General features: G+C 42.3%; 1 protein-coding gene across 1 annotated transcript in view; it reads left to right on the top strand.

Annotated features, from left to right (window-relative positions):
- Nucleotides 1-12,609, top strand: part of LOC111870837 (calpain-D) — a 43,816-nt gene that overhangs the window by 1,333 nt on the left and 29,874 nt on the right. The gene's annotated exons all lie outside the window — the stretch shown is intronic.

Below are 12,609 nucleotides of genomic sequence, written 5' to 3'. Positions count from 1 at the left end.
ACAGGACGCTAAAATATAACATTATGAATGTAATCATGATTTCGACTACAAGTTATGTTTGATAATTGCGGGTATTCTGATCAATTTGTATAAATATGAGATAATGTTAACACATTTTGTATGCATTTGTTTCCTTTTATATGTTGGATTATTTATTAAAGTGTTTCACAATATATTGGTAGCATTCCTATTAATGAAGCTTGCTGGAGTATATCTTTCTTGATTGCCACAAAACAGAAGGCGTGTGTATCTATTGCTTTGTTATACTGACTGGCTAAAATTAATCCTGAAGTGTCGCAAACGTATACCTATTATTTTTGTATTTTCAAGAGCTCTAAAATTTTCGAAAAGGATTACAAATTTTTAAGGATAGAAAAATTTTCATTTCGCTACATTTTTTATCATTTTATATTTCTGATATTCTGAAAGGATTTTGGAAATTTTTCTTATTTTTTAAAAATTTGTGAAATTTTTCAATCTTTTATATTTTGGGAAATATTTGATTTTTGAAAATAGTAAACGTTTTCGGTTTTCAAAGTTTAGAAATTTGGTAATGCACTTTTTTTATATGTTTGTAATTTTCCAGCATTTAATTTTGTTTCCTTGTTGTTGGTCTTGATTTCGTAATTTATCCCGTTTGGAATTCGTCGAATTTTTTCAAGTCAAGTTATTTCTGTAATTTTCAAATTATCATATTTTCGAAGTTAAAAGTATACGTCCGAAGATATTTAAACTGAAATTTTGAAATATTTTAATTAATTAATTTATTTTTAGTTTGACAGCTTCAGTGTCATCATGCATCCCCATGCGCATTACTGATGAGCGTGTATTAGGCTGTGTTAGGTTGGTTCGGTGCAGCAGGGCACTGTGTATCCACTTGCTCTTTCAGGCAGAGTTTAGTGAGATTAGGCTGCGTGAAGTTAGGTTAGGTTTGCCAATTAGACCACTGCGCAGCCACCTTCGTATTATCCTGACCATTCGGGCAGAAATTTTTTGCATTTCGAATATTCATATTTTGAAAAAATTGATGCAAAATTTTCGAAATTTTCCAGTGTTTTAGATTTTCAGAGAAGTTCATATGTCAGACATTTAAAATAATTTGAAATGTTTGACGTCTTCGAAAATTTACAATTTTTAAATTGTTTAAAATTCAAGTTGGTTACATTATCTGGAATTTTGAAATATTCGTTACTCTGACAATTTATGACATATCTAAATTTTAGAAATGTTCGGATGTTTTTATTTTAGAAAATATTTTATTTTATATTTTCTAAGTTTTTAGAAAATTCTGAATGTTCTATAATTTTGAAGCTGTTGATATATTATGGGATTTTAATCTTGTCTTATTTTATTTTATTGGGACGTTTGTGGTGTTTATAAAATGTTTCATATATTTTCAGAAAATTCTGAAACGTTTGTAGTCGACAGATTTTTAACGTTTACATTTTCAGATTTCTTAAATTTAATAACTTTTAGTTTTTTACTGCGCCTGAACATGCGCTAAGATTTTCGAGGATTTACATTTTTTTTTAATTTCCGATATTTTGTCTAGATTTGAGATTTTCGAAGTTTCTGTATTTTTTTTATTTTTTTGTCTTAATTCACGTGCACATTCATGCAGAAATTGGTCAGATTGGGTTAGCTGAGTTGGGACATGGGACTCTTCGAAATTTTTCGGGTGCTTTAAAATTTTGGGGGGTACGCGGTAGCGTAGTGGTTAAGGTACTATGCTACAAGCCGGAAGGTCGCGGGTTCAAGTCCTGATGAGGTCATTGGTTTTTTTCAATTGACCTAATCCTTCCGGCCGCACTAGGCCCTGAGGTTTACTTAGCCTCTAACAGGAATGATTACCAGGAATTAAATAAATAATTTTCCTGGGGAGTGAAGCGCAGCCGGCGCGTAAGGCTGACAACCTTACCGCAATCTTTGAGCCGATTGTCAAGGTAATGTGGGCCCCTTAACGTCTCACAACCCTATGGGCCTTCACGGCCTGGTACAGGGATAGCTTTACTTTTACTTTACTTTTTTAAAATTTTTTAGGTTATCAATTTTTTTAAACCACGTGACCATTAATAGAACCGCGTGATTGTACGACTGAATGGCCTTTACACTGATAGTATTACATCCATTGCCATAAAATTGTAAAATCACCACTTTGATTTCATTTCCAAATTCTACTGGATATAGGGGGCACGCGGTAGCGTAGTTGGTTGAGGCACTATGCTACAAGCCGGAAGGTCCAGGGATCGAGTCCAGATGAGGTCATTGTATTTTTTTTAATTTTACCTCATCCTTCCAGCCGCACTATGGCCCTGGGGTCGAATCAGCCTCTAACAGAAATGAGTACCAAGAATATTCTTGGCGGTACAGGGCGGCCGACGCGTAGGGCTGACAACCTTACCGCCATCTATGATCCGATTGTCTAGAAAATGTGGGAGCCTCGACGTCTAACAACCCTATGGGCCTCCACGTCCTGTTACAGGGAGAGCTTTACTTTACTTTTTATAGGGATTTAACATTTGACTCTTAATTACACGTAACCTTTTGAGTCGCATAAAAGTCATTGACGCATCTCTTATTTAGACACCGGTGGAGGTCACCTCTTAACTTTCAAATCTTGCTGGCGACCATGCTGAGTTCGACATCACCTCCTGTACCATATACCGGTGTGGTCAAAATACCGACAATGTGCCAAAGCATCGCAGCTATCTTGGCAACTCTCCACCCTGCAGGCACAGAAATGTTCCAGTGAAGACAGAACAAAATACATATATATGTGTGGAATACTGCAATGTTTCAGTCGCTATAACGACGGGCTATGGTCTGGTCGGTGGGGTCAAGAGTTACTCTTCTCTATAGCATCCATACTGGTTCTAGGGCCCTCTCATCTTCCTAGCCGCTGGGTACCAGGGACTCTTTCCAAGGGGGTAAAGCGGCAGAGGCGTGATGCTGAACATTCACCTCCATGTAGTGCCGAGTTCAGGATTGGTGAAGCTCTACCTCCGCTCCCCCGTACGTCTTCATGGCGTTGTGTTTAATTAATTAAGTATAGAGACAACTTTACTTTTGCCTTTTACAAAAATAATAAAATTGATATACAAGGAGAACTAATTAATTTACATGTTATATAGAGGCACTACCAAGCAGTTTAACAAACTAGTTGATAGTCAAGAATGAAAGATTTGAAAAAAATGAATAATTTGAATTTGAATTTCGGCAGAATCATTGCTGAAGAAGAAATACTGAAACGGATTCTACGGTACAAACAAAACGTATGCAAAGAGCGAGGAACTTTTCATGAGACGGAATGATTAGTTGAAGTCGGAACAGGCGTTTTTGCCCGTAACATTAAGTGAAGAATAGTTTGAGTAAAGAAAAATATATTCAAATGCTTTTTTTTTTCTCCTACGAGAAATTGTACGTTCTAATATTTTGTACATAAAAAGGTAAAGTTGTTTTGGGAGTAACTACTTAAGCTCTACACCATGAAGGCGTATGGGGGAGTGGATGCGTAGATCCACATTTTCTTGACGTCGGCACTAGTTGGAGGTGAGTGGTCAGCTTCACGCCCCGACCGCTTTATTCCCGGGGAAAGCCCCCGGTACCCATTGGATAAGAGGTTGGGTGGACCCCAGAGCCGGCCTTGACGACGTGGAGAAGAGAAAATTCTTGACCGTACTGGGACACAAACTCCAACCCCTCGGTTGTACAAGCCACAGCCAGACGCTATACCGACTGAGCTATTCCGGCACGTATATATTTTATACATAAGAGCCGAAAAGCTTTAGGCTTCAGAGAAAGAAGAGAGAAACAGAAATGGCGAATATCGTCAAAAACGAAACTTCTAGAGACAATCTGATAACAAAAGAAGTACTGTAGATCCCTTGCTCTTTAGTGTTGTGTTGTGTATGAACAACCCCCCCAGGAAACATCGAAAAATATCAAAGGAGGGAAGTGCTGCACCTGTAAGCCTTTTGTTTGTATGAGAATTGAAAGAATGATTTCTTGTTGTGGAGGTTTGGCTTTGTGTCGCCTAGGAGAAGGAGGTATCCCGTGATGTACACACGGTGACAAACCATGACGTCATGAAATCATATGGGGGAAAGACACAACCCTTAGAAAATCCAGTGGATCAAAAATAGTAAGGGATAATAACATTTCTAGGATGGAGATCCACGTTTTGTAGTAAAGGCAAAGTAAAGTAAAGCTATCCCTGTAACAGGCCGTGTAGGCCCATAGGGTTGTGAGACGTTAAGGGTCCCACATTATCTAGACAATCGCCTCACATATGGCGGTGAGGATGTCAGCCTTACGCGCCGGCCGCCCTTTAGCCCCCAGGAAGATTCTTTATACTCATTTCTGTTAGAGGCTGAGCCAATCTCAGGAACATAGCGCGGCTGGAAGGATTAGGTCAATTGAAAAGCACACTGACCTCATCGGGAATCGAACCCGCGATATTCCGTCTGGCAGCGTAGTGCTTCAACCAACCACAGTACTGAACCAATCTTTATTAAACTTTGTATCCTATCCCATGGGTACCGGAGGCTTTTTCCATTGGAGTAAAGCGGCAGGGACGTGAAGCTGACCACTCACCTCCAACTAATTCCGAGGTCAAGAAAATGTGGATCTTTACATCCAATACCCCATACGCCTTCATGGCATACTACTTAGTTAAGCACGGGGACAACTTTACCTTTTACCTATGTATGTGATGGTAGCTGAGCCCATCTCAGCGACTTGGTTTATAAATCCCTCCCAATAGTCTGTCTTATATCTGCTAGGCAACGGCTCGGTAAGAACTTTACCGCGACAACTAATACACACGCAATGATAGAATTGTTGGACGCGTCGTTTTCTATACGATCCGTGTCGTATCAAAGGAAAGTAGGCGATTGGATCTTCCCAGAACTTTTTTTTTTCGGAAAGCAAAGGAGGGTATGGATGTTCCTTCCCCTTTTGCCCGCGCTCTTACTTAGCGCCCACATCTCTACAGACGTTACAGAAATTATGCTTTTCCCTCAACAATCTGCCGTGTAATTCAGACTATATAATGTTACGGACTGTTTAATAAACCTTACATAAATTTAAATTACAGAAACAAAACATGGAGTCGCATTTCGAGTGTACACAATCGATAGCAACTCTCGTTTTGCTTCAAGTGTTCCCATGATTCGTGGTGTACGAGTGTATGTAGCATTTTGCCCACACACTTGTATTGAATTGATTAAATGAGCTTGTGGGTTGTGTTCTCCTAGTCCTGTCTGCATAATGAAATTACCGACGTTTGTGTGGGATTCTCGTTGCAGCACACAGCGCCATCTCGTTAGTGTGGCTACACGTACGATTAAAATACCATCGAATCACCAAAAGTAACACCCGTTCTCCCAAAATGAGTAAAACGTCTGTAGCCGAGACCCAACATTCTCGGAATTAATTTATCTTATACATCAGGCCCCCTCGTTGGTGTCTCCACCTTATCGTGGTGAGGGGGTTTGAGTATGCCAAGGACCCTGAGAGCTATACCAGCGGTAGCGTAGCTACTGGCAGAGCCTCCCTTGCTGGACAGGTCAAAGGGTAGGCATCAGACGAAGAGAGACACCAAAAACCAAAAACTGATGCCGGAAGCAGCGTCATCAGCAGCGACTTGAAGCACAGAACAAATGATGCTCGAGATGGTTCAAGTTCGTATAGCAACAGGCGTGACCAGAGTGGTTTGAACGGCTGTTGTACTGCGATGTGGAAAGCAAATGGAAAAACTACCACATTATCACTTTTCCTGGATAGTCTCTTTCCAAAAACAGAAGATCACATTAAGTGGAGGAACTGTTTTGGAAGAGACAGTTACTGATCAATCAATACATCAGGGGTGGGGGTTTTAGGTCCATTCCATCCACATAGCAAATTCAGACTTCCATCTAGTTCTAGGTCTTCCTACGTTCTCTTTTCTCTTAATTAATAAAATAATATATCTTACCTTTATGTAAGAATATTTTTGTTCGTAATACTAAGGTATAGCGCAGTCGGTATAGCGACTGGCTAAAGGCTGGACAACCCACGGATCGGAGTTCGAGTTTCGACAGAGGCAACAATTTAGTCTTCATGTCGTCCAGACCGGTTCTGGGGCCCACCCAAACTCCTTTCCGAAGGTAAAGCGGCCGGGGCGTGAAACTCACCACTCACCTCCAACTAGTGCCGAGGTCAAGAATACGTGAATCTACACATCCACTCCCCCATACGCCGTCATAGCTTAGAGCTTAATTTGTTAAGCACAGGGACAAATTTACCCTTACCTTTTAATACTAAGGACCTCATGCTCACAATCCCTCAATAACATGGAGCACTAAAAACAGAGGCTTCAAGGAGATCTAAAGAAACATTTTTTCATGAAAATTACGACAGGCATTGTTACCAGGTGGACATACCTGCAAAATGGATGCTGCCTGTAACCGGCGCTCTGTGGTACCAGAATCTCATAGAGAATCATTGCCGGCAGTCGAACCTCGATTTCTGTGTCGTCCAAGCTTTAGCCTAGTTACTGTATTGAACCGCCCTGCCCTATTATTATAATTATTATTATTATTATTATTATTATTATTGTGGCGTGTTATATGTCGTCCATCGCTGAGCAACGAAACAATGGAAATTGTTGAGACCGTTGCGTAGGAATATCCATAGCAATGAGTGTTCACTGCGTAACAACGCTCGGTAAATACCCCTCCTCGCTAGAATGCGACGTTACGCAACAGCAGGTCGTCTATTGCTAGGCAATGCGTAGGTAGACACACCAGACAACAATACCTGATATCTGTTGCCAAGCAGCAATGTGTTCTCTATGTTGTCCGTGCCGAGCCTATATAAGGAGCAGCGAACACTATTCAGAAAGGGGGAGGAGAGTACCCCGTGTGGAGGCGGGGTCGAATACCTCCACCGTGACCCTGCGAGTCGTAGGAGGCGACGAAAAGGGAAATCTCAATTCTGAGACAGTAAAATATGGTCGCGAGTCCCAAGGGACTCGGACCCGAGAAAGACTGCGCTGGCAAGGACCAGCAGCATATACAAAAGACGGACCCGTCCTCTCGTCAGAGAATGCGCCTCACAGAAACAAGACCGTAACTGTCAAACGGTAATAATTAATATCTGGTCATGAGCCCCAAATGGGGCTCGACACCAAGACTTACTAACTGACTGACCGACCGTCAGTCGTAATGTGACTTTGGCTTTGATTCAGGAGGGATTGAGTATTCAGTATAAGTTAGAGTCTCAAGAGAGTCACGTCGAAGGCAGTCTAGTATTCACCCAGATATAGCGGAAGCAGTAATTGTGATACTGCAAGGTATAATAATTGTATTTCTGACTCTAAGTGTGGATTAATGAGTTCAATAAATAATCGTTGAATCCGAAGGATACATTAAGTTTTTTGTCGCGTGACATACCCAACACTGACATTATTATATTATTATTACTCGTATTTGACTTCTTGTTCCTTCGGTGACGATGTTTCAGGTTTCAGTTGTTCCCTTTCTCTTACAGAAGCCTGAATCTTTTACATGTACACTCTTCCCCCTCACATTATATATGTATGTATGTGTGTTCTTTCGTATTCTATTACGGAAGCTCGTTAGAAATTTTCATCCTCTCCTCGATGTGTATGTAGTGTAGACCGCCTCTGTGGTCTAGTGGTCAGAGTTGCTGGCTACAGATCCAGAGGTCCCGGCTTCCATTCCCGGCGCTACAAGATTTTCTGAGAAGTAGTAGGTCTGGAACGGGGTCCCCTCAGCCACGTGAGGATAATTGACGCGCAGTTTCAAGTAAATAGCGGCTCCGGTCTAGAAAACCGAAATTAACAGCCGTGGGGATCCGTTGCGCTAACCATGCGACATCCTCTATCTGCTAAAGTTGGCACTAACTTTGCCGACAAGCGGCGGTTGCTCGGTGAGTATAGTTCGCTTGCGAACTAAAACCATGGAGTTTGTTTTTATCTTGTGTATGCAGTGTGTGATGCTGTGAATAAATTCGTTTGTGTCGCTTGATTTATGTAATTTGTCACTTCTGATGTACCATTTCCGTACAGCGATCGTCTGTAGGTGATAGCCTCTGTAAGAAGTTTTCCTGTCTAGTAAAGAAGTTCTCCTCATTAGAAGTACGCTTTGTCTCTGTTCTTTACTTTGTTGAAATCGCGTCGTGTGACGTTTCTTTATTCGTGTCCTTTATTTTTCTTGGTCTTCATCCATCATTCCTGTTATGAAGTCGATGTCAGTGTAAAACAAAGAATGGAATAAATGCAAACCGTGATAAGAGTTGACGCACAAAACATTGCCGGCGAACTACGTCACATGCTTCGTCACGTGCCCTAATGTTCACATACGCAACAGCAGAAGTTGTTACGCTGTGCGCAGGCGCAGATCTTTCTGTTTCTATCGGTCTCTTGATTCTTTCTGTCAGTTTTGGTCTTCTCCTTCTCAGATTTGTTCGCCCACTCAGCTGACTTTCACAATAAATTGTACTTCGTTTTTTAATAATGAATTAAATATATTTTAGTTTATAGAATGTTTCCTGTCGGTAATATTTAACGTTTTTCACGGACGTGATTATGAGAATTATTGACGTTCGGTGACGCACTCTAGTCTAGCTGATAGTTAACAAACTTCGGAGAAATTTGCTGTCCCCTTCTTCAGGGTACACTGATTACGAAGTCAGCAGGTTCTTTTGAAACGTTGGGAAGTATCTACTAGACTACAGCAGTCACATCCCAGGGTGAATTATGCATACATTGTCATCATTTATTTTATTTGTGTTTTAATTAACGATGGTTTCAGTCGACTAATAGGATCGTACAAGCTGTACAATTTCTTTGAAATCCTCTTAGTGACTTCTCGGAAGTGAAATATGAGGACTGGCGATTTTAGACGAATACAGCGTCTGCATTATGCATTACCTGTTTAAAGCGAACTTCTGTGTGAACAGCCAGCTTTAGCATTAAAAATCTCGACATTTTGCACGCAGAGAATATTTATGGGTTTCATATTGTTTCCGGAACAAGCAACTATTGTAGGAAGAGTACTGCTGTCTGGGATATACGCTGGTCACTGTCCGCCGATATACGGCCATCTTTAAAGCGGTTGAACCACTCTTTAATTTGAGTGTCCGCCATTGCATCATCGCCAAAAGCCTGCTGAATTTTGCGGATTGTTTCCGCTTGGGTATCCCCAAGTTTCTGGCAAAACTAAATTCAGTATCGCTGCTCCAAGCGTTCTGTCATCTTGAGCGAAACGACAATGCGACGAACACGTGTTACACCACTTCGCTATCTGGCAGCCATAGACGCATCCGGCAGTGTTGCGAGTCAGCAAAAAATCACGCATGCGCATGAAAGTCCTTTCTACCACTACGCTCAGTTTCCCCACGCCTTTGGCCATTACTTACAGAGGCAAAAAATAAAGTCGGATACTTTTTGGACAGCGGTGTAACGCTGTGTAGTCTGTTGAAAGTTGACTACACGGCGTTAGGTATGCCAGAAGACAGTACTCATTATAACCACCGCCGTACTAATAGGCGATTGTGCTGTGACATTACAGACGTTCGTTTTGTGGTTGGTCTACACCGGGAAAGTTTCCAGTCTCTCCGTAATCGGATGAAACTTCATGAACGGAATGTAGAGACATTTCCGTACGGTTGCCTCGTCACTCAGCGTTCCTCATCAGAAGCGTCAGACGGCAAAGCTCTCGCTTCTACGAGTTACAGTATGTCTTCTCGCACATAGGGAGCAGGAATATCGGCGTAGTTCAGTGGGCTCTGGACGGAAAGACAAACTGGCTGGGCCTCAAAGCATAGGCACAGCTAAAACATTTTATTTTCTTTTTTTCGCCTTGGGGAAATCAGAAAATTTGCGTAAACCGTTTTAAGATTGTTTTTACTGACCTGTGAGTGATGTATTCCCGGTCTAGAAAACCGAGATTAACGCCGTGGGGATCCGTTGCGCTGACCACGTGACACCCTCTATCCACAAAAGTTGGCACTAACTTCGCCGACAAGCGGCGGTCGCTCGGTCGGTATAGTTCGCCATGGAGCTTAGTTTAAGATTTTTTAGGATCTATCGGTGATGTTGCCGACGTTTCGGACATTCATGCTGCTTCCATTTAAGTTGAAATGAGTTGGGCGAGTGAATGTTCATATATAATTGTGTATTAGGTTTTGGTTCACTGCGTGGTCTTTATAAGGGGTGGGTTTTAGTCACATTTCCTGTGTAGACTTCAGCCTCCATTCCTCCTCCCTTGTGCCTTTTGTGTGTGTGTGTGTGTGTGTATATATATATATATATATAAGGTAAAACTATCCGTGTAACAGGCTGTCAAGGACCATAGGGTTGTGAGACGTCGAGGCTTCCACATTTTCTAGACAATCGGCTCACAGATGACGGCAAGGTTGTCAGCCTTCCTGGTACTCATTTCTGTTAGAGGCTGAGTCGACTCCAGGGCCATAGTGCGGCTGGAAGGATTAGGTCAATTGAAAAATCCAGTGACATCATCGGGAATCAAACCCATAACCTTCCGACTTATAGCATTGTGCCTCAACCAACTACTCCGTGAACATGAAGGAAGTGTATGCCGCCGAAACGTCGGCAATATTGACCACATCCGCATAGTGTCAATGTTATCTTTGTATGCGTGTAACAGTTTTTTGAATCGAAATATATATACGTCTTGTTACGCCCTTGCAACATGCAACGCATCGCAGACTCTCTGAGCCACGCGAAGTCGAGGTGTGTTTCTTAACGATCCATTTTGTTGTGTCCGCTTGATTCGAGTGGAGGACCGTGATATAACGCAGTGCTTATTGATTCGACGATCCTGAATACGGTGGAATTCGAATCGTGTCCTGTCATCTTGACGTTAGCTGCTTTATCATAGTCTTTGTATTCATCAGTTACAAGCCCACAAATCTGGTCTCCTGAGCACTGGAATGCGCCATGTTTGTCAGTGCCAATTATCGGGAAATTGGACTTTACGTTAAGCATTTTAAATGCGACTTTGAACAAAAAGAAAGAGAACTCCGTGATTTTAGACCGCAAGCGATCTATACCGATCGAGCGATCGTCGCTTGTCGCGAAGTTTAGTGCCAACTTTTGCGGATAGATGGTGTCGCGTGGTCAGCGCAACGGATCCCCACGGCTGTTAATTTCGGTTTTCTAGACCGGAGCCGCTATTTCCTTAAAATAGCTCCTCAATTATCATCACGAGGTTGAGTGGATCCCGTTCCAAACCCACTACTTCTCAGAAAAAAATCTTGTAGCGCCGGGAATCGAACTCAGGATCTCTGGATCTGTAGCCAGGAACTCTGACCACTAGACCACAGAGGCAAAACACATTCTAATATATCAGACTTGCAAGTAAGGAAAAAACATATGGAGGTAGTGCGACACGGCAGGAGAATCAGAAAAATGTAGTAAATCGTGTTCACCAAAAAGTGGTGATGCAACAGTCAGATCCCTGAGCCACGATAAGTAGGCCTATATAGAGACTTTGAAAATCATTTCTGGGATATGAGACCTGCAGCCCAGTACAGCTTCACTGATGTTTCTTTATTTGGGTGCTATTTTACAATGCCATCAGTAACTCACACTATACAGGGTGTCCCAGGAGGAAAGGTCAATATTCTGAGAGGTCACAGTATCGGTCATTATAAGCAAAAAAGTGTGTATATGTACATGTGTCCTATTCCGAATGGTTTCCGAGATAGAGCTAGTATTTCACTGTAAAGTTCCAAAATTGTTGATAAGAAAGAGATATTACGTACTGTTTCTAATACCGGTATTTATTGTTCAAGTGACAAAGCTGGTACAATTTACCTAGTATAATACAGTTTCGAAAATTCCACCGTCTACATCAATGCACTTTGCAACTCGTGTAAGGACGTGGCGTGTTGCACGCCATGTCCTCACACGAGTTGCACCGAGATAGAGCTATTTCACTGTACAGTACACTGTACACTGTACAGACGAGCAACACGCCATGTCCTCACACGAGTTGCACAGAGACAGAGCTATTTCACCGTACGGTACACACACGCCACGTCCTCACACGAGTTGCACCGAGATAGAGCTATTTCACTGTACAGTACACTGTACACTGTACAGACGAGCAACACGCCATGTCCTCACACGAGTTGCACAGAGACAGAGCTATTTCACCGTACGGTACACACACGCCACGTCCTCACACGAGTTGCACCGAGATAGAGCTATTTCACTGTACAGTACACTGTACACTGTACAGACGAGCAACACGCCATGTCCTCACACGAGTTGCACAGAGACAGAGCTATTTCACCGTACGGTACACACACGCCACGTCCTCACACGAGTTGCACCGAGATAGAGCTATTTCACTGTACAGTACACTGTACACTGTACAGACGAGCAACACGCCATGTCCTCACACGAGTTGCACAGAGACAGAGCTATTTCACCGTACGGTACACACACGCCACGTCCTCACACGAGTTGCACCGAGATAGAGCTATTTCACTGTACAGTACACTGTACACTGTACAGACGAGCAACACGCCATGTCCTCACACGAGTTGCACAGAGACAGAGCTATTTCACCGTAC

Source organism: Cryptotermes secundus, unplaced genomic scaffold (assembly GCF_002891405.2).
Source record: "Cryptotermes secundus unplaced genomic scaffold, Csec_1.0 scaffold632, whole genome shotgun sequence".
Taxonomy (NCBI): Eukaryota; Metazoa; Arthropoda; class Insecta; order Blattodea; family Kalotermitidae; genus Cryptotermes; species Cryptotermes secundus.
This window is presented reverse-complemented; position numbering and strand designations above follow the sequence as displayed.